The following is a 27,691-nucleotide window of genomic DNA, read 5'->3' as shown; positions in this document are numbered from 1 at the left end:
CCTAAAATAGGAGAGGTTCTTTCCAGTTAGACCACTGAGTCTGCCTTTCTGGTCACCTGGGCTTAGCACTAATGAGCTGGTAATAACACTACCGTTACCTATGCAAATGAAGGGAGCCGGCTGGAGGGGGTGCGGGCAAGCGCTCACTCCCTTCCAGTGCTAAGTAATCAATCACGTTGCTGTGGTTATTAACCATCTTAACTGAGGTGCTCTAAGAACTGACCCCTGAGGGCACCTGGGTTCCTGGCTTATTTACATCAGTGGATTATTTCTCAGGAGACTCTGGGCCTGGGAGGGGTTCATTCGCTTCTGCTCTAGATTAATGGAGCAGTGTGGCTTCAGGGGCTACAAAGGAAAGAGTCTAAAACTCTCTATTTGGTTCACCTGCTGAATGCTGTGTGTATCTGGGATAGTTACTTGCCCTTTCTGTGCCTCAGTTTCTCTTCTGGACACTTGTAAGTAATGGCTTTTATGACTTAGCCTCTTCCTTGTCAGGACACGGTCTGGGGAAGTGGTTTCCCATGGGATGGCCGTACTCTGACTCTACCTAGTTATCACTTGTGGGACAGGATGACACGTTGAGATGTGTGGCCCCAGAAAAGCCTGGAGAGTTGGGAGTCACAACAAGGGTACAGGCATGGGAGAGCAGATAGGCTGGTGGGCAGCAAAGCACCAGCACACATGCCCTAGTTTTTCCTCTGTAACGAGAGGCAGAGGGAGTGGACAGGATACGGAAGAAAAGAACTTCTTACATTAATAAACATTTTAGGGCCTCCTGGGTGGCTCAGTCGGTTGAGTGTCTGACTTCAGTTCAGGTCATGATCTTGCAGTTTGTGAGTTTGAGTCTGTGCTGACGGCTCAGATCCTGGAGCTTGTTTCAGATTCCGTGTCTACCTCTCTCTCTGCCCCTCTCAAAAAAATAAATAAACATTTTTTTAAAAAGTCTTTAAAGGGGCGCCTGGGTGGCGCAGTCGGTTAAGCGTCCGACTTCAGCCAGGTCACGATCTCGCGGTCCGTGAGTTCGAGCCCCGCGTCAGGCTCTGGGCTGATGGCTCAGGGCCTGGAGCCTGGTTCCAATTCTGTGTCTCCCTCTCTCTCTGCCCCTCCCCCGTTCATGCTCTGTCTCTCTCTGTCCCAAAAATAAATAAACGTTGAAAAAAAAAATTAAAAAAAAAAAGTCTTTAAAAAACACATTCTAGTTGTTTGCCATAGAAGCTGTCTTTTTTCTAAAATCAGGACAAATATGAGATGGTCTCTGCAGAACCCTTCGTCCCCAAGACACATAACATGCTATGTGCCTTTTTCTCCCATATTTTAAGTGTCTCTGGCCTCTGTAGGCTAGACCTACCAAAACCAGCTTTTGGTACCCCTCTACACCTAGATTGTTGGGGCACAGAGGAGATACCTCCCAGTGTGGCTACCAAGCTAAGAATGGCTCTCACTCCCATGGCACCGGTCCCCAGGACACCGAGTGGGGTTTGAGGTTCTAATAAATCAGAGTTTTCCCCTTTGGGCTATGAAACAATTGGAAAATAGAAGAATCAGACAGGGATCAATGTATCAGTTTTGTGGGTGGTAAAGTTGTATGGGAAAATAAGGTTTGGATCTGAGGCTTAATGAGGTTTGGCACTTGGGCTTTCTTTCCTTCCTTCCTGAATTGAAATTTTGGACGCAGTCATAGGCAGAGACATTGAGTGACTGCCGGCCTGCCCAGGTGAGCTCACTACCAGAAGAAGACAAGAATGCTTGTGGCCTGCGTGCAGGCCAATGAGGAGTGGGAAGTTGTCAGAGAGAAAGAGAGTGCATATGTCAGGAAGGGGATCACAGCCTGGGTGGGCCTGACTTCATCAGGTCAAAGCTCTTCAAAGGGACTGGGCTGTCCCCTGAGAAAGAGATTCCCCTTGCTGGCTTGACAAAATAAGCCACATATTGAAGGAAGGCCACAAGGCAAGGAACTGGGGTGCCCTTTATGAAATGTGGGCAGCCTCCAGGTAACATCAGCAAAAAGTCAGGGTCCTCAGTCATACCACCACAAGGATGTGAATTTTGCCAACAACCTGAATGCGCCTTGGAAGCAGCTGCCTCCCCAGTTGAGTCTCCAGATGAGAATGCAGCCAGCCAACCCCTAGACTGTAGCCCCTGTGAGACCTTGAGCAGAGGACTCAATTAAGCTGTGTTTGGACTCTAGCCAACAGAAAATTGTGAAATAAAAATGCATCTTGTTTTAGGTCACTAAGTTTCTGATAATTTATTATGTAACTAGGAAAACTAATACTACCCCCTTGGAGAGAAATGAAGGGGACAGGAATAAATGGTGGAGAAAAGAGATGTAATGTTTCTGTGAAGGGAGCAGTTATTTTATGGACCCAAGAAGTGTGGAAGGAAGGAGAAAAGGTCCTTCCTCCCATTACACTCAGTCTTTATTGTCCCTCACACCATCCTATTTCTTTTCTGAACTGGATTTTTGCAAGAAAGAGAAATAGAGTTTGAATGGAAATCAGAGACAAGCCACACTATCATTTGCACCATATAGAGAGGTTCTGTTAACACCCCTGTTTGAGAATCCTTTTCTTCTTGTTTTTTTTTAATATTTATTTTATTTTATTTTTGAGAGACACAAGCAGGGCAGGAGCAGAGTCAGGGGAGAGAGGATCTGAAGTGGCCTCTGTGCTGACAGGCTGACAACAGAGAGCCCAACATGGGGCTCAAACTCACAAACCATGAGATCATGACCTGAGCCAAGTCAGAGGCTGACTAAGCACCCTAGGTGCCCCTCTTCTCAGGTTTTGATTTTGCAATTCTTCCTTCTGTTCCATGACATGTCCAACTATCCTTCCAATAAATCCTTCATCCTGCTTTTTAAAGAAAAAAAATTCTTGGGGCATATGGGTGATTCAGTCGGTTGAGCATCTGACTTAGGTTCAGGTCAATATTTCATGGTTTGTGAGTTTGGGTCCCGCTTTGGGCTCTCTGCTGCCAGTGCAAAGCCCACCTCGGATCCTCTGTTTCCCTCTCTCTCTGCTCCTCCCCTGCTTGCATGCTCTCCCTCTCAAAAATAAATAAACATTAAAAAGTTAGAAAAAATTCTTAAGCCAGCTAGAGATCGTTGTTCTTGCTTGCGACCCAAATAAATGTTACAACCTGTTAAATTTTGCTGTTAGTCTAATTGCCATAAATTAGCCCCCAACACAGTGCCTATCCTCACTGTTTTTCTTCTGGAATAAGAACCTTGGGCTCTTTTCTGGTGTCTTTGGTCCACTAATTTTCCAGCCCTATCATTGTCCCTGTTGCTGATGATCTCACAGAGATCAGTGCCAATCTGGTCCTAACTTTTTAGCTGGAGGCTGCTGCCACTGAGAACCCTCAAGCTGGTTTCAGGGAGAGGGACACCCATTCTTCTTTTAGCTCCACCTTCTTAAACATGGGATTTCCTCTTTTCTAATTCCCATCAGCCCAGCAGAGATCAGACTATGATTTTTACTAAAGCCTTGAATCTAACAGAAGTTTTTGTTTCTAGCACTGGCCATCGTTAGAATGCACACGTGTGAAGCCAGCTCCAGAGCCCTTTGATGATGGGGCTACATCCCTTCCCAGCATCTGCTTGCTTCCACACATGCAGGTGCCATCTCTCTCCCATCTCTCCTGATTCCAGATCATCTGACCCTGATTCCCCAAATGGTAGGTACTTTCTTTTCTACACCAATTTTGTTTTTGTCCTGAGATTAACTTTGTCCTTCAATGACTGATGGTGGAAATATCCATTACATTCAGGGGTAACTTCAACTCACCCCCAAGGTTGAATCTATCTGTATTATCTCAAACATTGATATATTGGTTCCATATGGCATTAGCCAAGGTCTGTCTTATTCAGTATCAGCTAATGTTGTTTGTCTACATGAACAGTCTAGTCTAGCTTGTGTTGGATGGATCCAGCGTCCATTGTGATGGATCTAAATGGCACAGTACCTTCCTCCCGTTCCCTACTCCCACTCTTAATATTGGGTCTTTTGGGGAAACAACAGTGGATAAGGAAACAAGCCCATGGATACATCACTCAAAAACAAACAGTAATTTTCAAGCACCTCTCTCCTGAAATATAAGTTAAGAAAAAGAGAAAAAATCCAATCAAATATGTAAATGGTGAGGATAAATTACTCTAAATGTGTGATATTAAATAGTACACTTGAAGACTCAATTTGAAGCATCAACATTTGGATTGCTTCATGGCTCCCAGATCTTCCTCAAAAATTTTAGTGTGTCCTTGTTTTTGGTTTGCATTGGTAATATGCTTCTTTTGATTTTTTTTTTCCAAACTAAGGAGTACTTTCCTCCAAAAGTTCAATTCCAGTCTCCAATGGATTCCCTTTGGCTGTTTGATAGGGTGGAGGAAACCTTCTATTAGATGTTGGAAGAATGAATTCTAGTTCTTGCTCTACACAGACTAGTCACATTAGCTTCAGAATTCATTTAATCTTTCTAGAAACTTTATTTTATCTGTTAAAAGAGATGAAATATATGCTATTGTCTAGTCCTAAGGTTCTATGCTTACCTGGGCGTTAGTAGACAGGGTGTGACTGGGGCAGTCATACCAGGTACGTGAGAACTTAGCTGCTTTATTCCAGAAGGAGTCAGGAGCCTCTCATGCTGGCTGTTCTGCTCATGTTTGTGGGTAATAGATGTGAAGGGGACAGACACATAATGCTCACTGAAATGTGCGTGTAGGATAGGACCTACCTCCTGGGTGAAGGTGCCACTGTTTTCTCCTGTCCAGACCAATGCCTCTGAAGCATCACCAGGCAGGGCTTATCTGACTGTTGTGGAGGACATGGCATCTTTGAGCTAACATCGACCCCACCTTGTTCTAGCCCACCCATTTCTGTGTTCGGATTGTTCCTTGGCCAAATATTTCATGTTACATATAAGACCTTTCTGTTTGTAGGATTACCTGGTCCTCCTATTTCCCTCTGGTCCCTGGGGCCACTGGTAGCTGGGTTGTGTCCTTGTTTTCCCTCTTTTCTCTATCATCTAGAACTTTCTGAGTACCTTTGTCTCATGGGGCCATTCCAGTCTAGCCCAACCCTTTTATCAGCAGGCCCTGCTTTCTTACCTGGCCTTTGCTCTCCCTCATACTGCTCCCTAGGTAGCAACTCCCAACCTGGGGACAGGGCCAAATGCATTGGAGCCAGGAACTAGGGGTCCAAGATGAGCTACTGTCACTCAGGAGCCCACATTCCCCCCCCCCCCCCCGCCATCACAGACAGGGTCCCCTGGTGCTATGCTGGCACAGGATGACTCACAAGAGTGCACACCTCCTACCTGCCTGCCCAGCTGTATTTGTGTGTACAGATAGTGTGGTGCCAGACAGGCAGGCTTGGAGTCACTTAGGGGGATGATGAGATCCCTCAGTGTGTGTGTTTTAGAGTCTGCTGGGGACAATGCTATCAAACAGAGGGGTTTTTGTCCCTAATCACGTGGCTGGGTATCCAAGTCAGCCAAAGAAAACGGGTAGTAACTGAGAGAAATGAGGTGGCGAGCATTTAAGGGACATGGTTACTACTTTCTCCTCTCCTCCAGTTGTCAGACTTCCGAGGGAAAGTAGAGGTTGAACGCCTGCCATGTGTTGAGCTCTTCACTATACTGTTCTGCCTACCATCCCCCTCTCCGTACCTACATTCACCCGCGTTATTCCTGGAAACCTCAGCTCCCATCCCAAACTCCTGCCCGGCCCTTACTCTACCAACAATTCATCACTTTCTAAATCTCACTTCCCATCTCCATACTATTCTCACAGGGTGAAGTTAATGACTTTCATATTATCAGTAAGGACTGCAGCTCAAAGGCACAGTAGTCTTGCTGAGGTCAAAGGGCCAGAAGGTGGGAGAGCAATATTCTACCCTGGGTTTGTCTTTTTTTTTTTTTTTTTTAATTAAAAGTTTATTAATTTTGAGAGAAAGAGAGTGTGAGCAAGCGGGGGTGGAGTAGAGAGAGAGAGAGAGAGAGAGAGAGAGAGAGAGAGAATCCCAAGCAGGCTCTGCAATGATATTGCAGAGCCTGATGTGGGGTTCGAACTCATGAAGCATGAGACCATGACTTGAGCCGAAATCAAGACTTGGATGCTTAACCGACGGAGCCACCTAGGAGCCCCACCCCCTGGATTTGTCTTACTCTTTTTTTTTTTTTTTTTAATTTTTTTTTTAACGTTTATTTATTTTTGAGACAGAGAGAGACAGAGCATGAACAGGGGAGGGGCAGAGAGAGGGAGACACAGAATCGGAAACAGGCTCCAGGCTCTGAGCCATCAGCCCAGAGCCCGACGGGGGGCTCGAACTCACGGACCGCGAGATCGTGACCTGAGCCGAAGTCGGCTGCTTAACTGACGGAGCCACCCAGGCGCCCCTGGATTTGTGTCACTCTACAGCTCACAGCAACTTATGGGCCAACAAGTACTCCCTGTGCCCTAGAGCCTGGGGTGGTGCTGGCTGCCAGACAATGAGCTGAGGTCTTTACTCAAGGAAATCAGAATTCAGTGTGGGGGTGGTGGTGGTGTTTTGCGCTGCTTTATAAAAGCAAGAGAAGAGGGGAGTCAGGAGGAACTTCCTGGAGGAGGTGACTTCTGATCTGGGTTGTAAAGGTTGGGTCGAAATTGGCCAGTTCAACTAGAGGGACAGGGGGCTCTGGCGGAGGGGCGGAGATAACACAGTCCTGGACACAAAAAAGAGCAGGGACAGAAACCATGGCTTCCCTGGCTGGGGATGGCCCGTGGGCATCAGGACGACTGTGGGAAATCGTACACCAGGTGGGGGGTGTTAGCCTATTCCTGAAGCAAGAGGGACCTTCCTAAGTGCCAGCATGCAGTCAGGGACGTGCCTTAAAAAACAGACCGGCAGGAGTGCATAGAGGCGTGTGTGAGTATGAGTGTGAGCTTTTGATAAAAACGCTGAAGATGTGGAAACCCATTAAGAGGCTTTTCCAACAGGTTAGAACAAAAGTGACAGAGCCTGGACCTTGGCGACAGCAGGGGGATGTGAGGTGGGGTGAGCCTGCCAAATAATTGTGGTAGACAATAGACCAAGTGCAGAGATGGATTCACCAGTGGGGGGCAGCCGGCGGGGGGGAGCAAAAGGGAGGTGTCAGGGATGACGAGGATGTTGTTAGTTAAATCACTTCGGTGAATGATGGTACCACTAACTCAGATAAGGAATGTGCGAGGAAAATAATAAGGTCAGTTTGGGACACAGTAGTGGAGAGCAGCACGCCTCTGCACGTTAAGGCTGGGGGCGGTCTCCGCTGTCCCCTGCATGATGAGGGGAGGAAGGGGGTCGTAGGGGCGGTGGTCAGAAGAGAAAGGGGTTCTCCCAGGACATGGTCGGGGCCCGGGCTGCTATCCCGGCCGGCCGGTGAAGGTCGGCACTGGAGAAGCCCCAGCACCGGCTGTAATGCTAGCCTGCATCCCCGGCTCTCTGGTCACACCAGTGCCCCCCTCTCTGCTTGTCATGAGTCAGACACTGACAGCCTCCATGGTGCTGGCGATTTATCAGTGAGTGGAAAAAGATAATTGACCACCATCTCACCTCGCCTCGCCTCGGCTGATAGAGAGAAATCTAACTGCTTCATTCCACTGTAATTTCATATAATTCTCCATCTTTTTCTCCCTAGTTTTTACTTGGAAGTTTACACAAGTGATTGATGATTTGCTATCAAATATAAAAAAAAAAAGAGGCTAAAATATCATTGGACAGTTTAACAGCCTTTAAAATATAATGGTCTCTCTGGCTGGACATCCGTAGTAGCCGTAGGAGCCCAGAAGGTCAAGCTTTAATGAACTGGTGGGAAATTAGGGAAGGAAAGCGAGAGTGATCCATGCTCAGAGCTGGCTCCACAGTCCGCTGACCTTGGAGGAAGAAGGCATCTTGTGATTTATGGACCCCCTCTGGGAGCGTTTCTGGGGCTGTCGGTAGCCCTTGGGGAGGGTGGTGGGGTTGGCCTGTGATGGGGGCTGTGACGGCCCTGGCTCCTGAGGCCGTTTGCTGGGGTCTGGCCCCTGGTTGTCCTCTCAAGATCACCCAGGGCTCAGCCTCTCAGCAGTGATCTCTCCGGCCTTCTGCCTCAGGGACAGCCAGCCTCTGACCCTGTCCGGAGAGCTCAAATGTTCCCCCCACCATCAGTTTTGTTCCCTGGAACCCTCTGACTTGCTCTCTGTATCCATATTGCTTCATTCTTGGGAGTGGAACTAGCCATAAAGCCTCTTTGCATATCAACCTCTGAGCGTATCAGCGTGTTGTGGCAGGCAGAGGAGGGGAAGGACAGTTATCTCCTTATGCATTCTTATGCATTGTTCCAGGCCCTAAGCTGTATAGCATCTCATCGGAATCTTTCTCCCACCTCTCAGGGAATTATTATAATGCTCGCTTATAGATGAGGAAACCGTGCTTCAGAAGATGCAGTTCAGAAGCTGCTAAACCGGCAGCCAGTGATCCTGGTTCCTGGTGTTCGTGTCCTTATGCAATCCCCTCCCCTGGGGTGTGAGCCAAACCCAGAGATTTGTTTCTAATGAAAAGAATACGGCAGAAGTGATGGCATGTCACTTGTGAGATTCGGTTATTAAAGACTTTAACTTTCATCTTGTTCTCTTGCTGGCTCAGTCTGATGCAAGCCGGCTACCTCGGTGGGAGCTGCCTCATGGAAAGATCTAAGTGGCAAGGAACTGAGGGAGACCTCCAGCCCACAGCCCGGAAGGCCCTGCGTCTCGTCAACAGCCAAGTGAGTGAGGTTGGAGCCCGGAGCGTACCTCCGTGGGTGAAGCTGGGAGAGGTGTGCAGCCCCAGCCAGCACCCTGACTGTAGCCTGGCAGACCCTGGACACAGGGCCCAGCTCAGCTGCACGTGGAGTCCTGACCCACAGCAACTGCAGGGTAATAAATGGGTGTTGTTTTAAGCCTCTAGGTTTTGGAGTATTTTGCTATGCAACAACAAACAAATAATCAGAACAGTCAGATAAGTGGTGCAAAACAGTTAATAAGTGGCAGCATTCAGACTCAAACTTGGGACTGCTTGATTTTAAAGTGTCACGATCTTTTCATGATATTATATGGGTTTAAAAAAAAAAAAAAAAAAAGAAGATTGACATGTGCCTGCAGCTCCAGGAAGAGCTAGACTGGAGAGGTAAATTAAGTCCGTTGGACAGTGGGATCCTGAGATAAGCAGAGGGCCAGGCCCTCATGGAGAAACCGTGTATTCTATCTCTACCTGCCCGTGGCCCCTCTGGGGGAGCTGCAGAGTGACTGCCCTTCCCCAGAAAGGTCTTTCCCATTAAGCAGATTGCACTTAGGAACACCCGCCCAGGAGCGCTCCAGCTGATTTAAGCATCTTTGCTTTTAATTTTTGGTACCTTTCAGAGGGAAAGAGAAAAATAAGGTTAGTTTCCTGAAGTGTAATTGTTTCGGGCAGTTATTTATTAATGAAAGGGAACAACATGTCAACAAAGCCCGGGTTTAGCTGTAGAACTAATGTTAGCCAAGGCGCAGGCTATAAGATAGGTAAGTCTGCTGTCAGTCTGCATTTGTCCAGCTCCATGATCACCTATTAATTACTTGTGTTCCAGCCCCAGCTGGGGGACAGTCTCTGCTGCCTCCCCCTTGAGGGCTGCTGAGCTCCAGGGGTGGGGAGGCACCCTCTCTGACACGGTTCTCCTTACGGAGTTGTGTGGGCCTTGGCGAGTCCTCCAAGGTTCTGAAGACTCACTCTGGGCCTGTGCCCCAGGGTGGTGGCGGGATAAGGCCAACAGCTTCCTCTGTGGAAGAAGCGGGGTGTGGAACTTTGACCTGGGTTGTCGGTGAGTTGCGTGAACATGTTGTATTTGGAGTCAGTGAGACCGTGGGGGACTGTTTTAAGTTTCCTCGTGTATAAACAGGGGAGGGGGATGATAGGACATCCCTCACAGGATAGAAGGATCGAATGTGGTAATGCACATGGAAACTTGTGCAACATAAAGCATGCTACAAATCGCGTGCACGTGCACACGTGTGCAGGCGGGCCTGTGAGTTTGGTCAAGGTGGAGTAACACTCATGGGGAGGACCCAAGGAAACGAAGTAATTGACCTGAAGAATCCTCTCGCCTGGAAATTAGAAAGGTGTATGTCAGGGATGCTCATGACAACATCTTTTTCAGCAAAAATTTCAACAAAACTCTTGCCTAATAGTAGTTTAGACTCATGAAGGCATTAATGATTCCTTTGCTGGGCTGATCCACTGCTCTGTGCTGTCACCAAGGTGTTGGGCACTCCACTATCCTTGACGTGTTGGTTTTCTGCCCTCACACTCACCCCCTCATTACCATGGAATGGCTAGCAGCTTCTCACTCAAGACAGGAAGAAAGAAAGGACTTCATAAACTGTATCTCTCCATTTTCCCTTGGAAAGCAATTTTTTTTCCCCAGAAGCCCCTGTCCAAAATTGGTCCCATGGCTACTCAGATTGTATGAGGACCCACAAGGAAGTAAGTATATGTCCTTTTTTTAAAAAAAATCCTGAATAGCAGGAAGAGAGCAAGAGAGAAGGGGTTAGAAATGGTGTCTGAGTGGCTCAGTCGGTTGAGTGTCCGACTTTGACTTAGGTCACGACCTCACGGTTTGTGGGTTCAAGCCCCGCATGAAGCTCTGTGCTGACAGCTCAGAGCCTGGAGCCTGCTTCGGATTCTGTGTCTCCCTTTTTCTCTGCCTGTCCCCTGCTTGTGCTTTGTCTCTCTCTCTTTCTTAAAAATAAACACACGTTAAAAAAAAAATGGCTAAGTTAGCTAATCAATGGGCCTTCCAAAAGGCATCAGAAACACAGATGTTAGAGCAGGAAGGGGCCTTGGAGACGGACTGATGTAGCCCCAGAGAGGTTATTACTTGTCTGAAGTCACAAATTAAGTGGCAGACACTACAGTGCTTAGAAGGGGGCATAAATGGATTACTTCCATGTTTCACATGGATTATGAGGCATTTGAGAAAAAGTCCCTTATATGGAATAGCCTGGAAACCTAGGGTTTCAAAACATATCTGTAGTTTTTTTCTAAATAGTTATGTGGTTTTCTAGGATACAGAGATAAATTAAGTTACAGAGATAAAACGGAAAATGGAGGGTATTGGCCGTCTAGATCTGTCTGTTTTGTGGCTGCAGAGGTTTAAGACGAGCAAGTTCGGGGGGACCCAGAAAGCCATGTACCAACTCTTCACTATACAGCCATAAAACATCACACAGTGTGGAGAGGCTGAGGGGGCTGAGACAGCCAAGGGGGTTAATTCAGGCTCAGCAAATATTTGGTGTGTGCCCATCCTTTGCCCAAAGCCAAATTAGAGCCTGTGGTAGATATAGAATAAGTGCTATTCAATTCAATTCATTTTGACCCAACAAACACCTACCAAGTGTGCTTGTTCCAGGCATGATAAATATATAAACATAAATAAATGATGCTTTCCCTCCAAGTGCTCCCAAATAGAATGGACAATAACACGGGCATCTCACTGAAATGCTATAAAATACTTACTATAATACAGACACGAACCAAAAACCAATGGAGCTCTGTGGACCCAACAAGAGGGGCACTTTGAACGACCATTCATTCCAGAGTCCCACAGAACAGAAAAGAGATTGAGAGCACGATGCCATCAGATTCTCTAGAATGGAGAAACTGATAGGCCAAACATTCCAGGCTGGTGAACATGAGAAGTTCAGATAACACTATGGAAGCTAAGAGGAGTCACCAGGACTGGATCTGCTTGAAGAAGACCTGGGGTAGTGGACCTCACACGGGAGACCTGGAAGATGGTCCAAGGAGGAAGAATACTGGGAGGGATGAGTGAAGTGTTGCAGGCTGAGCCAAGAGAAAGAGGTGGGAATGTGTGTGATATATTTGGAAGCCTGGCCTAATGCAAAAGGACCCAAGGGCAACCTCTTTCTTCTTTCTCTCCAAGCTCCCAGTCACCAAGGTCCAAAGGGTTTTCTTATATTTCTTTAAAAAATTTTTTTAAATGTTTATTTATTTTTGAAGGAAAGAGAGACAGAGTGTGAGTGGGGGAGGGGCAGAGAGAGAGGGAGACACAGAATCTGAAGCAGGCTCTGGCTCTGGGCTGTCAGCACAGAGCCCGATGCGGGGCTCGAACTCACAAGCTGTGAGATCATGACCTGAGCTGAAGTCGGACGCCCAACCGACTGAGCCACCCAGGCACCCCTTCTTATATATCTTATATGGTCCCAAGCAGAGGTATTCCTCCTGGCCAAAGAAGCCCACCCTTTAAGTGCATTCTGAAGAGAGAGGCAGAGCGGTCAGCAAACACTCGAGGCTTGAATGCTGGAGGTCATGGGTGGCCCACTTCAATTTTAGTCTCAAATCTGGGAATTCGTAAAAGACTGATTCTAATCTCTCCCTACCCCAGACCGCACCCCCAGAAGGACAGGGTGAAAAACGAGAAAGTTACAATTTTTTCCAATCACGGGGCTGGGCGGGGAGGGGGGGTGGGCATGCCATTGCCATTCCAGGGGGCAATCCACCTCTAAAGAGTTGTTCAAAATTCGATGTTCATACCCTTTTCTATGTTATCTCTAGATTTCTCCTTTCAAGGCATTTCAAGATAAAGGAAGCTCATGAAAAGTTCCAGATAAAGATGCAGGATGCTGAAGAATCAATAACATTTATTGAGTGCTTACTAAGTGCCAGGCACTGTTCTAAATGTTTTACATGCAAAGCTCACTTAACAGGGAGAAGGTCCTGCTGCCGGGACAGCCAAGCCCCCATAGGCCGCTCCACATACTTCTGTGCAGGCTGACAAAATGCAAGAAGGTACCTGTGCAAACATGGCTTTTCATCATGGTCAGGAAGACACATGACCACTGGGTCCATTTCAGTGATTTCATCCATTGTGCTCAACCTCCTGACTCTGCCCCTATAGCTATTTTGACATTCATTCACATACTAGCCAAAGCTTTCCTGTCCCCACTACCTCCATGTAGGCTGCAGCTGGATAAACCATCACTTACACCCATTTTCTGGAAAGCTCTTCTTTGGGCAAGTGCTCATTGAGTTTCTGAGAAAAGCTGCCATGGGGGCCAACGTACCACCTAGGGAAGAAACCCATCAGCAAGGACAGGCTCGGAGCTCCCCAGAACAGCGTCTGATTGTCATAATGTCATGTTGGAGAAACGATAACCTTACCCTGCTTAAAGAGAAACCTCTTGCGTGTCACCAACAATCATGCAAACTAGACTCTTAAAATGAGATTAGGTCAAAGTACAACCAATCAAAGCGGGAGTCTCAGTCGCTCTATGACTTCATTTAAAGTTTCAGTGCCAGCAGGAAGAAGAAAGAAATCAATATTACATTTTCTTCATCATCAATTTTGCTTTTTGCTAAATGAAAATGCTTTCATTCCCTCCCTGGTTCCTTCCACCATGGAAGATGTTCCTCGTCTCCCCCCCACTCTCCCCCGTTACTATCTTCACCCCCATCCTGTTATGCCATGTAGGACAGTGCCGTACGTGTGCCTTTTTGGACTAAGCACTTAAGAGTATTGCAGAGGATGTCATCTTAATTCACCAAAGATTTGGGAGTATGACAGTCCTCGCTCAGCTGGCCTTCCTGCTGCAGCTGGGCTCTGACCGTGTTCTGCTCTATGGATGGAGCGTGGATAACTTACTCCAAACAGCTCTTGAGGCCCCAAGGGCACATCCCCCCTCAATGCCCTGTGCCAGGCTGTAGTACCAGACCCTGTAGAAGGGAATTTGATAGGCAAGGTGAGCCCTTCTTGGATTCATTCACGGGCTTGGGTTACAGAAGCAGCAAAGGGACCTCATTATAAGATGTTCTCACCTGCTGCATTACAGAAGAACTGTAAGGCTTTTGCTGAACAACACAGTGGTCTCGTTCCCACAGTGGTCCCCACAGCAGTGACCTTCAAGGGCTCTCAACCAGCTCCCACTCTATTGGCGCTAAGATGGTCCCAATCCAGGACTTGACTCACTCGGCAGTATTTGCGAAGAGAGACAGAAACAAGAATTTTGCAATAGAGGAAGGAAAAATAATACAAGTCCACGGGGCTGGAAACTCATTTCCTGAGGAGTAGAAACACATCGCATGCTCTCTGGGACTCACCGAGCTCCAGGAAGCTCGACCAGTCACTTAATAAGTCATTGAGGACGTGTGGTTTAATTAACTCGCCCAAAATTCCTCCTTTCCCTTTCTCACTTTTGCTATTAATATTTTTCGATATCTGATAATGCAGTGTAGTTAATTCTTTCTGGCTTTATAATGAACACTGCCATAATGAAAAAGGTTAGCAGTGCTTCAGGCAGCTTTTAATTATCCAGCCGAGCAGGTAAAAGCACTTTATTCTTCTCTTTTTTTCCCCTTACTTAGCAATTAATGGAGGAGCTCAGTGGCACTTACTGTACCTTTTTTGTTTTCTAATGGATGATGCGGCACGGAGCAGGGAGGCCTTACTGTACCCCTGTTACTACCAAGTGCAAACGCTGGATGTTGCACTGCTGCGATTCAGGTCTCTGGTTTGCGGGGCGGAAGCAATTCTGCTGCCGGCTGAAGGCTTCTCTAATTAAAAAGCCGAGTTACCTGGAGTTGTTGCTACCAATTCCCTGTCTCGCAGTTTCCTGTCTTTGCATCTGCACCCAGAGCCCTCCAGAATGCTTTTATAGGCCAGGTGGCCTTGCTTTATGGCAGACATTTTCCTGGTTCTACTCAATTGGGCCACCTTCCTTCTATCCTCCCTGCCCGCCACGGCGAACAATAGCCTTGGGATTGTTCTCCTTACTTTATAGACAGGGAAACTGAGGCCCAAGGAGGTTGTCTGCTTGGCCAAGAGCCCTTTCCTTCCGTGCTTAATGACGCCCATCCTCGAGCTAACTGTGATACCCCCTTATAGGAGGAAAGAGTTTAAAAATTATGTGAGCTGCTTCGAAGTTTACTAATCCATAAAGTCACAGGGAGCAGATTTTTATTACAGGTGGAATTATTTGCATGATTCCTCTTCATTAGGCAACAATATAAAACAAAACAAAAAAATTGTTCAGGGAGCGTATGTCACATCTTTCTGTGGGTTGAGAAAGGCTGACTGTCCCACAGACTGCATATTCTGGTCCCTTTAGAGGGGCTGGACCAAGCTTTATAAGAGTCCAGGGCCTTCTGAAGAAGAAGGGATAGATAGAGACCCCACACCCTCTAAGGTCTAGAGTGGGGACAATCTCAAGGTGTACCCGTGGTCCTGTGCAAAGTCTATCTGAAGGGAGGGATGCCAGAAGCATTAGGCGGGAATATCCCAGGGATCAAGGGCAACCAGAGCTAGTGATCTGGGCTTGACCCCAAACTGCTGGGTTTCTGGAGTGGGCCAGCAGCTACACTTGCCTGGCAATGTACGCTGGGAATGAGGACCGGCATCTGAGAAATGAAGAGAGATCACTGTTAGGGCGGGAGCCCTTTGGAAGGTGGTTTACGATGTGACATCACTCAGGGTACTTGTCTAATTGTCTCTGTTTTCCAATATCTCTTTAGGGATAAGCTTTGAAAAAAGGGGAGATAAAAGGTAAATTTTGGAGCATCATTTGTGCCAAATATTCGCTCCATTCTCTTCCCACCCACATTCTAGGTTCACAAACTTCCGGCCAGAAAAAAATCTCACCAGTGCCGCTGTGGCAATAGGACTTGAACATTGAACTCATCAGATCCTTGTTACACCCCATGAGGTTTTGGCTGCTTGTGGTCCCCTTCATGTCATCTTAACTTAGTTGGGGTTAAAATTATCACTCACTTTTATTGCCAGTGCAAACTTTAAGCAGTAGCAATGGCAGTGTTGGATATGGAAACTTGTCTATAGGCAGCAAGAAATGGTCAGACCTCCAAATCTACCAGGCTCAATAGCCACCTGAGTTTTAGGGAGAATTCTAGAATATTACCTTGCAGCTCAGCAGGTCCCATTGTGACCTCACGCCCACAGGGGTGGGTTAGACTAGTCTTCAGCTACCAACATGACAGGCTGGTGGAGAGAGCTCACCTTCCAGTCCTCCACTCAACATCTGGGGACAGAATTGGCCCCAGGGGACTCCATTTCACAGAGGTTCTTGGGCAACTTGGGGGAGGGTTGGTAGCTTGAGGATATGCTGGCTTTTCTTTAAGTACTCAAGTGGATGATATCAGTCAAAACACTTATTTTATATTTGAAAAGCACTTTGAAGTTTTCAAAACAATTGCAGAACCATTATCACACCTGATTCAAGTAACACTTTCAAGTGTCATGAAAATACTCCCCACTTTACAGATGAAAAAGTCAGAGCAACAGAGGTCACTTCCCTCTTTAGAGCGGTGTTTCTTAAGAAAAGGTGGTTCTGCCCCCCAGGGAATACGTGGAAATGTTCTGAGATATTTTAACTCCTGGGTGGCAGGGGAGATGCCGTGCTACTGGCATCTAGTGGGTAGAGGCCAGAGATGCTGTTAAACATCTTGTAATGCACAAGACAGCCCCCCAAGACAATGATCTGGCCAAAAGTATTGACAGCCTGGAACTGGAGAAACCCTGATCTAATGGCATGCAGGTAATGGACGGAAGAGCTGGTGATTTTTTTTTTTTTCGACTAAAAAACAATTTTTAATGTTTATTTACTTTTGGGAGAGAGAGAGAAAGGGAGAGAGTGAACGAGTCAGGGAGGGGCAGAGAACGAGGGAGAGAGAGAGAATCCCAGGCAGGCTTCGTGCTATCAGCACAGAGCCTGAAGCAGAGCTCAAACTCATGAATGGTGAGATCAAGACCCGAGCCAAAATCAAGAGTCAGACGCTTTCCTGACAGAGCCACCCAGGCACCCCAAGAGTCAGTGATTTTTAAAGTTGATGTCACACTAAATTCATAATGTGCCATCTGTTGAATATTTACTGAGTACTGTTCTGAGGGTTTCACACCCATCAGCTCAATCATCAAAACGATCCTGAGTGGCAGGAATTACTACTCTACTTTCAAATGAGGAGATCGAGGCTCAGAGGGGTCAATTAAGTTGTCAAGGGGCACATGGCAGAATGAACAGTAGAACTGGTGTTCTCTTATTCCTGGACTACTCCTGCTTCCACTTTCCTGGCTCCCTGCAGCATGACATAGACAGGAAACTCCCTACCTGATGAGCACCATGCCCAGAATGACTATTCCTTATAGGCTTACATGGTCAGGATTGTCAGAGAGAGTGAGTTTCAAGAACATCGTCTCCTCCTTATTCTTTCAAGCATACAAGTCAAGATTCAGGGAACACAATGGCTCATTGACATACGCTCCTTCTCCCCTCTTACACCTATGGCACAATCCTTGACATGCATCCACATCATTCATTCACTTATTCATATACTCACTCTAAAATATTTATCAAAGGTTGAGGACACTAAGAGGAAAGAAATATATGCTGTCTCTATTCCCAAGTTACTGACAGTCTATTGGGTCAGACAAGCCTAAAAAAAAAGCATTATATTACAATGTGTGTAGTGCAGTGATAGAAATACGGCCAAGTTGTCATAGGAGCATAGAAAAGGGGGCCCTAACCAGCCTCGGGGGACTGGGAGTCATACAAGCCTTCCAGGAAGTCATCGCTGAGAGAGGTCTTAAAGGCTGAGATGGAATTCATCAAATATGGAAGGGGAGAAGAGAGGACAGGGACACAGAATCTGGAAGGCCTAGAGCTTCACGGAAATACAGGTGGTCCCAGGTTACCGGAATGCCAGTCACAAAGCAGGGAATGGAGATGGAGAAGTGGGCTACAGCCTGAAAGCGGGGTTGTAAACGCTAGGGAGACACTGAGGAGGGGAATGCATTCTAATTCTCAGGTTACAAACTCTTAGGGAGAAGCCACTGTGTATTTCAGATCAGATTGTGCTTCAATTCGTGTGGAAGACAGATTCGAGGGATTCCAGGCAGGAGGCAGGGGGGTCAGCCAGGAGGAGTTCAGGCCAAGAGCCTAAACCAGAGTTGGAAAAGGAGGGGATGAGTTAAAAAGTGTTTGGGAGGTAAAGTCAGAAGAATTGGGTGTCTGGATCTAGGAACGAATGGAAAAGGGTAAGCTATGTTTGACATTGTTGCCTGAATGGTTTGTGGGGCATTCAGGCAGATCTCTGTCCAGTGGACCGCTGGCCATACAGGTCTGAACTTGGAGGGAAAGAGATGGGTTGGAGATACAGATTTGGGGGTCGTCAGCAGAAGGGTCAGAGTTACAACAAGGGAAATCGGTTGAGCAAATTGGCCTGACTACCCTCCCCAGTCCATCAATCTGTGACCAAAGGGCTGGGCAGATGTACAAACGTGGCTGTTGGGAACCCACCCATGGAGGAGAGTATTTAAAGATGGTAGGAGGGCATTTTCAAAAGTCATTGCAAGCTAAATAAACAGCTCCAAAGAAGGCAGTTGCCTCTTGGCAATCAACCTCGACATTCCTACTCAAGATAAACATCATACACAGGCTCAGTGGGAAGCTATATTTTTCCCTCTCCCATTATGAAAAGAATGGCTGTTGTCTTGGACACAAAGCCAACAGTTCACCAACCCTACAGTCTCTGCTGGCTTAGACTTGAACTATTCCTCAACCGGGTCAATATTCACTGCAGGGCCATGAACCATGGGAGACCCTACCTGGAATCCAGACTCCTGTCCAAGACTGCAAGTCACTGGATCTCCCACATCATTCCTCTATTGGCTATGTCGTAGTCCTTCCTACATGGCAGGATATGTATATGTATGCAGTCCCATGGTCCCCACATGACTGGGAACATGCGAGCATACTCATCCCCCACTCTTCCTAGTACCGCACATACTTAGAGTTAGAAAAACATGTCCTTGCATATCAACACCTGGCACCTGGTATAAAATAAATCCAGACTTAGTAATTATCCTAGGACTTCGCGGCGTTTTCTTCTGACCAGTGTTGAAGGCTGGTGCCAGTCACCATAACTAGGTGTGAATTAACGCAACAGCATCCGAGCCGCAGAGCCTCCTGGGCTTGTGTTTGAAACACAGAGCTGTGTTTTAGAGCCGTGGATAAAGTTCATTAATAGGTGTGAGCACAGTTCTCAAAGGGCAGTTCTGCCATATTTCCAGTCACTGTTCAGAATTCTCATTAGCCAATTACTCTGCTCCCGTCCTTCTAGCTCCCGCGGTAATGTGTATCTTAAAGCCCCTGGTAAGACACAGCATGTTTTAAATGTACCTTAATGTATTGGAAATGCACGAGTCCCCTTCGGGTTTATATATCTTAACCACTGGCCAATTTTGCAAAGTTATAAATAAATGTTACAGGCATCAGCTGCAGTAGTAGAATCAGCTGGGGATATTTAAAAGCCAGTCTAAAGTCTAACTTACCTCTAAATCTGAGATATAAAGCAGGGTAAGCAAAGCAGGTAGGAATATGCAGATAATTTCCTGGTAATAAAATCAACAACCTTGACATTGGAAGCGAGATTGAGCGGGAATAGGGCTGGTGGGGGCAGCAGCTTGGTTGAATTAGCAAGTATTTCTGTACAGGTGACTGTGCTGGGCATTGTGGGGATACAGAATACAGAACATCATCACAGTTCTGCCCATCAAAGGGTTTATAAACAGGCACACGGTGATGAGATAAGGTCCTAGGTAACAGAGAGTTTGAGGGGAATGACACTACAGAAGGAGAAAATGTTATGGGGACCAAATTGGGAGGGTTCAGAAAGGAGTTCTTTGAAGATCTGACATTTAGAAAGTCACCACAGCCAAGGGAATAGGGGAAGGAAGACAGAAGAGGACTGCCCAGAGATCTGCCGGACAATCAGATGGGAGTTTGACTCCAGGCTCCCTAAGGTCAAGATCCCCATCACATTGACCTTGTTCTCTTCCATAGCATGTAAGGATAGGCTACTGAGTACCTGGTAATCTTCAAGTGTTGTACTGTTTTATATGCATATGTATTTTATTTACTATTCAGCAAACCCTAAATACAGAGTTTTATTATTCCCATTTTACAGATAGGGAAACCAAGGCTTTGGGTGGTTAAGCAATGTGTTCAAGGCTACACAGCTACAAGTAAAGTGTCCTGACTTCCCAACAGAGTTCCTGGCACACAATAAGTTTTCAATATATAATAGTTAAGTAAATGGGTGGGTTTATGGATGGGCGAGGGAAGAATGGATGGATGGATCGACCAATGACAGGTGGACAAGTACACGATAGAACTAAGGCGTCTGGAAGAGATGGAGAGGTCAGGCAGGGGAAAGGGGGTTAGGGGAAAAGCAAGTGGCCCTTAGAAAGCCAGGTTGACTCTGTGGTGTGCTAATTTTAATGGGGGGGGGGGGGAGGAGAATCAGAGGGGAGGCCAGACAACTGCTGAGACTACCTTTCCTCTGCTACTGAATTCATCCACAGGCTCTTCCATGAAAGACTGAGCTTCTGGTGGATCATCATTTGTATTACTTACTGGGGCCTGTGTAAGCAGTGAACCAAGGATCGGGTGCCTGATTCCCAAATCTGGCTTCACGAGTAACTTGCCAGTGAACTTGAGCGTCTCATTCTCCATCTGCCCGGTGCGGTGATGATGCTTGCCAAACAGTCTCACAGGGTTCTGTTCTTTATCCTGTGCCTGAGGTTGGACCCGAGGAAAATTAGCCCACCTCTTTGCTTCTCGGATACCTCAGAACGATTAGCCCTGAATATAGGAGCTGTACCCCTTAGAAATGGGAGTAGACCCTGGGCCCTTCTAGATTGTTTCTAGAAATAGGCTCAGTCTTCAGATGCAGGCCTCACCAGAGCCCTTCCTTGGCAGCCTGCCTGTCCCGGTAGGGGAAGTGGTCCCTGGGAGAGGGAGCTAGTCTCGGAGACAGTTTGTCTGCCTTCTCTCCGAAGCTTCCTGTGTATGGGAAATGAATAGATCCCATGCACACCCTCCCTCCTCCTTGGCAGGCTACTCCCTGCCCTCCCCGTGAGGTTCCAGGAGCCCGTGACATTATCTGCAAACTCCCATGAGAGGCTCCAGACCATGGCCGTGAGCCCCGAGAATGATGAATATGCAGGAAGGGACGGTGTGCCAGACAGGGGAGCCAGGGCTGGGCGGGGGCAACCATGCAGGGCAAGGGAGCCAGGGCTGGACTGGTGGGGAGGGGCTCCCAGGGTCCGAGCACCCTTGAAGAGGGCCCCATCACTGGCAGGCCCATTTGCCCTCCTAAAGAGCTAGAAGCTGTCATTTGTACGTCCGCATTCTCCAGAGCTGTGGACTCCGGAGTCTTAGAAATCCTCCTGGCGGCTGAGCCTCCCACTGGCCGCAATTAACCTGTTCAATACTAGGTCAGCAACTTTGCAGAGGATGTTTGCTGATGGCATTCTACTGGGTGCACTGGTACTGTTGACTCCGGTCCACAGAAAGCCTGACACGTCCCTTGTGGCAGACGAAAGCTAGGAGCAAATTCTGCCTGCATCACAGAATCCTTAGGCTGCGTGTGACATTTGGAGGTCACCTGGTCCATCCCTGTGCCTGCAGGCAGGCCTGGACATAAACCGGCCTAGACAGATGAGAATCTGTTCTCTCTCTCTGCCTTCAAAAACCTAAGGACATTTCATGTATCCCTTAGTGTCCAATATCCCTCAGCCCTGAGACTGTTCCTAGAGCTCATCTGTATTCCAGGGGTTCTCTGATAGGTGTCTCAAGGCAGAGGTGACACCCTCTGGCAGGTGACATCTCAAGGCAGATGGGTGTCTCAACCCATCGTGTGCTGTATGCAGTGGGTGCTACAGTGTGTTCCCACGGGCTTCTCAGAGCCCACCATGCACGCGTCTCTCTTCCAACTCAGGGTTCCGTGATATCACGTTGGTAGTTTGTGGTCAGCCACGGGACAAGTATTTACACCACGGAAATTGGCAAACACTGCCAATGAGGAGCAGCCTTTTCCCCCCAGAGGACAAGTTGCTCAACATTCGCTAGCACACAACTAGTTGTATACGGCAATACTCCTGCATAGAACTTGGGTAACAGTCATCCTCTGTACCCTTCACTTCAGTGTCTTGAAGCTCCCTCACTGGAGGGACCATAATTTCCCCGGAGCAGAGGCTGTGCCTTGCAGGGGACTTTTTTCCCAGCAGCTTGCATGGTGCCCGTTTGCCAAAGGAATGAAGGACACATATCAAATCATCAGGCTGAGTGGCTGTGGGTTTTCGTTGTCTTAGGACTCATGCACTCACACTGTTTGAGTCAGATTGGCCAAACAGGAGGTACATTTATCTGACTTGACTTCAGAGTTGTACCATTTAATTCAAGCAGGATTAATGAAACATCTACTCTATGCTCACCCTGTCCTAGGCTCTGGAGCCCGGGAGAAGGGGAAATTTATGGGCACCAGCGTCCCATCCCTCCTATTCTCAAATGACTTACACTTTGATTTGGAAGATAGGCATACGAGCAGACAGTTAGAAATCAATAGAGATATCTTTGAAGGTTGTGCCTGATGGATTTGGGGTGGTCATAAAACACAGCAGTAAGAACATGGGACACTGGGGTCAGGTTGCCTGTGTTCGAATTCCATTAGTAGTTATGTGACCTTGGAAGGCTTGCTTAACACCCCCGGCCTTGCCACCCCCCCACTCCCACAACTCAGATTCCTCATTCTAAGGATATAATGAGATCTATCTCATAGAGTAGTTATCAGAGTCAGTGCATTCATGTTTAGAAACCACTTAGCACATTGCCTCGGATACAGCGAGTATAAAATATATAGTAGTTATTATTTGTATCTTACAGTCTAATGGCCTCTTTTTAAAAATGAATACATTGAGGCCCAGGAGTGGGAAAATGACTATTCGCCAATTAGTGGCAGGCCTGAGATTAGCAGCAGTAACTAACTTTATCGATATAGGGGAAGGGACACGCCACAGTAACAAATCTATCCCCAATCTCTATGCCTTTGCACAATAAATGTGACTGTCCGTGCAAAGGCAGAGGCAGACCAGGCGACCCTGCCCCATTCAGTAGCTGCACCTGCTGGAGCCCATGGTCTCCAAGGCCACCGCAGCAGGGGCAGACAGAGGTGGAGGAGGTGTGCCAGCTGCTTTGGCCAGTCCATTGGTCAGAACCAGTTATGTGGCCCCCGCCCAAGAGTGTCTGGGGGCGCAGCCTGACGTGAGGTTATTTGGTGAACACAGCGCATGCCACGCTAACAGTACAGAAGATATCCCAAGGTGGCATATGATTAAGTGCTTAATAGTGGACAGATACTCTGTGCGACAGTCTGTGATTAAGTAGCCCGGTGAGGGGTACATACAAGTGCGGCAGCAGATTAGGGAAGGGGCAGATAAGGAAGGACAAGAGGGCTGAGCATCATTTGCTGAAGGACTAGCACTAGCTCGGCACCTAGCACTAGAACAAGACCTAAAGGGGGGGTAGAACCAGGAGCTGCAGAGAGGAGGGGTCCCCCCTCAAAGCGGCATCTCCTGCAGTGGTGATCCTGCTGTCGACCCCCCAGTCACCAGGAGTCGCGGTGGAGGCAGAAGGAGGTGGGCCCTGATCACTGGCAACTCCCCAGACCTCAGGCTCCTGGAGAAACTACCACAGAGCTCAGCTTCCTTCGTAGGTCCTGAAATAAAGGCTTCCCAGTGGAGCACAGTGTGGTAGAAAGAGGGCTGGGTGCAGAATCAACAAATGCAGATTTCCTGTTGTTCCCACTTCCGCCTCTGACTCCTGTGTGACTTTGCACAGCCTCTCCACCTCTCTGGGCTGTGGTCCTTATTGGTGAGATGCAGAGTTCCCTCAGGCCCTTGACAGATCTGATTCTCCAGGACTCTGGGCTTCTCGTAGCCAGCGTTTATAGGATTAATTGGGGGTTAAATATTTGGAGGGCTAGTCTGGGGCTCTCCTCTGGGGGAAAGATCCAAAGAGGAAAGGAATTCGCCAGGGCTCTGGCCGCTTAGAGGGTGAACAGGACGGAACATGGCATATGCAAATCTTTGGTGAGGGGCCAACCTTCCATCAGAACAGAGCCGGAGCCGGGATATAGAGGCAGCCCCGGAAGCTGGGCCCAGCCGCATAAATCTCAGCACTGGCATATCAATCAGTCAGTTCAATCGGCTACAATACTTTTTTCTTTTGGAAATAAATAAAGATGAAGGCAAGAGATACCACCCAAAGAGGAAACCCCAGAGCAGTGTGGATAGTCACATGGCCACCGAACCCCGGAGCTGGACTCTGATTAATGGAGCAGGCTGGCTTTGATAAATCAGGTACCTCCATCCAGTGGGTTTAGGCTCTTGTTTTCTAAATGGGAACTTAATGCTGTTCACTCATTCATAGGTAGGATGCTGTGTCAGAAAGTTAATATATAAATCTGTTATTTACAAGGGTCTCCACATTTGTTTCTTAAAAAACAAACTTATAAATCATAGACATCTCAAATAGAAACTTTTCTGGCATAAATTGTCACCCTCTTCCTATAAATCTCACATGTGCAATCCTTCCTGATCTGTTAGACTTCCACATTTGGTGCGGGATCAGGACTGGAAGTGCTGGGAGCTGGGAGGAGGATGCAGGGAACATGGCAGTAATCTGTTCCTTCTTTTGCCTTGGACTCCTTTTATTTATTTATTTATTTATTTATTTATTTATTTATTTATTTATTTATTTTATAGCCTATCTGGCTCTGAGAGTACATTGATTTAAAAAAAAAAAAAAGTTTCAAGTCAACCAAATATGCAAGAGGGGTAGATTCTGGAGCTGTTGGGTAGGGCAATTTCCTGGAGAGTTTCCTGGGGCACACGGGCCTCCACACCAGGCCAAGCTGTCATCCCACATTAACGCTTCTGGTGCCGGCAGTCCAGGGCCACTAAAGCGTCTGCCCAGAGCAAGCTCTTTCTCCCCCTGAAAAGGCCAGAAATGTCCCCCCCTCACCCATCCCTTTCCTTTCTGCCTCTATTCCTTTAGGGAGCCCCCTCCTCCAGGAAGTCTTCTCTAACTAGAACTGCGTATTGCTGAACACATTAGGATCTATGTTAGCTAATGACAACAGCAACAACAAGGCAGACACTCTATCAGAGCATGAAGTGAAAAAAGAAGCTTGTGTCTTTAGGGATCACTTCATGCTCGTATGTGTAGATCTTCGTGGACTTACAGTGGGGTTATGCCCCAATAAACGCGTAAGTTGAGAATATCATTAAGTTGAAAATGCATTTAATACACCTAAGCTATTAAGCATAGCTTAGTCTTGTCCACCTGGGATGTGCCCAGAACACTTACATTAGCCTACAGTTGGGCAGCATCATCCAACACGAAGCCTATTTTATAATAGTGTTGAATAGCTCATGTAATTGATTGAATACTGTACTGAAAGTGAAAAACAATGGTTGTGTGGGTGCAGAATGGTTTTCAATGGATCGGCTGTTGGCTCTTGAGACTGCGTGGTTGGCTGGGAGCTCTGTTTCTGTCCAGCATCACAAGACAGGATCCGACTGCATAGTGCTGGCCCTGGGAAAGATCAAACCCCAAAATCCAAAGTATGGTTTCCACTGAATGTGGACCGCTTGCACACCATCATAATGATGTCGAACCATCTTGAGGCACCTGGGTGGCTCAGTTGGTTAAGGGTCCGACTCTTGATTTTGGCTCAGGTCACGATATCACAGTTTGTGGGTTTGAGCCTCGTGTCAGGCTCTGTGCACAGAGCCTGCCTGGGATCCTCTCTCTCTCTCTCTCTCTCTTTCTCTCGCTCTCAAAATAAATAAATAAATAAATAAACTTTAAAAAGTTGAACCATCTGAAGCCAGGGGCTGTCTGCAGACCAAGACTTCTGAGTCTGGTTAGTGGGGACCTAGAGCGCTGGTGTTTCTTGGAAGCCGGGCTCCCATCAGACTGCCCCCAGGTACAGGCTGCTCCTCCCTCCCTCGCCACTAGCAGGCACTAGACCTTTTAAGCTCCTCTTTGCCAGAAAGAGCTTTTCTCTGCTTCTCCCATACGCAGCCCCTGCCCCAAGCCATGACTGTCTGAATCACCAGCCCTGGGAAGGACACATCTTCTTTCAGCGACTTCTATGCCCAGGCTGACTTTTTCAAGAGGGAATTTGTCTCAGTGTCTTCAACTGAGGAATTAAAGTGGTTTCATTTTAACTATGGGGGTGCCTTACTTAACATATTAAATAGATTACTGGAAGGTTGCAAGTAAAATGGGAAAAAAAAGAGAAATACTCTTTTAAAAGCATAGAGAAAGTTACTATGTATTTAAAAAAATTTTTTTAATGTTTACTTTTGAGAAAGAAAGAGACAGAGCATGAGTGGGGGAGGGGCAGAGAGAGAGGGAGACACAGAATCCAAAGCAGACTCCAGGCTCTGAGCTGTCAGCACAGAGCCTGACGCGGGGCTCGAACTCACGAACTGTGAGATTGTAACCTGAGCCAATGTTGGATGCTTAACTGACTGAGCCACCCAGGTGCCCCAAGAGAGTTTCTATTTAAAGCAATCCTATGATAAATCCTTTTGCAAAGAATTCTTTGGTCCTGAGCAACAGATTGGCGCTTTTATCATTCAGCTGGACACTTCCACCTAGATGATGATGATAATAATAATAATAATAATAATAATAATAATAATGTTGGCTGTAATAATGTAATAATGGCTGGTTGGCTATTTATTGTGTGCAGTGTATCTATATTTATGTATATGTATAATTCTCCTGTCACAACGTTTTAAATCCTATAACATCCCCATTTAACAGATAAAGAGACAGAGGCATAGAAAAATAAAGTAACAGCCAGTAGATGACGAAATTCCCAATGGTTTGCTAGCAACTCAAAGTCAATGTGCTTAACACCAAAATTGTCATATTCTGCCTCAGTCTGTTTGGACTCGCCTTTTCCTTACTTTGTGTCTACCGCAACCCTCCCAATTACAGGCAGAACTCAACCTTAGAGCACAGTTTTTCTCTCCGCATGCCTTTTCCTGCCCTGCTCACTCGGGCAGTGGTCAAGTTCTGTTGATTTGACCACTATTCCACTTCCGGTCACTTACATGTTCCTTTACTCCTCCTCTTCTGTCCCCACTCCCAACGATTACCTCTCTTATACTCTAAAGCAATAGTTTACCATCTGTTACTCATCTCCTTGTGTTGTCCCCACCTGCCACTGTTTGCCAGAATGACCCCCCTAAAGCACTAGACTCCACATACTGTGTCCCCTCCTCGTAACTGTTCAGGGGACCCTCCTTACCCTGGCATGCATGGCCCTCCCGTCTGTTCTCAACCTCTTTTTTCACTCTCTGTATCTACTGCCTCCTACCCCATGGAGTCCTTGCCCTGCATGCTCCGGCCTCACCCCTGCTTCTGCTATTCTCTCTGTTAAGGCAGTAGCAGCCCCCACCCTCCCTTCTCCCTTTGCTGCCATTGCCCCTTCCAGAAACAACTGACCCATCACCTGGTCTTCCAGAGAACTCTCACTCTCTGGAAGACCCACCACACTTGGCCCTGAATTATAAACTTGATCTATATTTTGTTTCTCTTCACTAGCTACTTAGGGGCTGAGATCTCACTTATTCAATTCAACCACATGCTTTGTGCATTCTAGGATCCCTTAAATTTCTAGGAGCAGAGCGTGAAAAGCCTTATTTTACATGCAAAGAGATTGCTGGTCAGAATGTGAAATGATTTGCTCAAACTCCAAGAACCAATTCTGGCTCTGTAACCAGTGACACTCAGGCC

At 47.2% G+C, this 27,691-nt stretch overlaps 1 long non-coding RNA gene across 1 annotated transcript in view; it reads left to right on the top strand.

Annotated features, from left to right (window-relative positions):
• The window catches only part of LOC147576954 (uncharacterized), a 140,205-nt gene extending 119,622 nt beyond the window's left edge, over positions 1-20,583 (top strand). Inside the window, exons 5-8 of the long non-coding RNA XR_015241338.1 lie at positions 3,518-3,678; positions 8,643-10,493; positions 12,585-16,573; positions 20,001-20,583. This is a non-coding gene — a long non-coding RNA (uncharacterized LOC147576954). The remainder of the gene's footprint in view (positions 1-3,517; positions 3,679-8,642; positions 10,494-12,584; positions 16,574-20,000) is intronic.
• Positions 20,584-27,691: the final 7,108 nt, after the last annotated feature.

Source organism: Puma concolor, chromosome D1 (assembly GCF_028749965.1).
Source record: "Puma concolor isolate L17-30 chromosome D1, mPumCon1.1.hap2, whole genome shotgun sequence".
Classification (NCBI taxonomy): Eukaryota; Metazoa; Chordata; class Mammalia; order Carnivora; family Felidae; genus Puma; species Puma concolor.
Note: the sequence above shows the minus strand (reverse complement) of the source record. Positions and strands in the feature narration are given on the sequence as shown.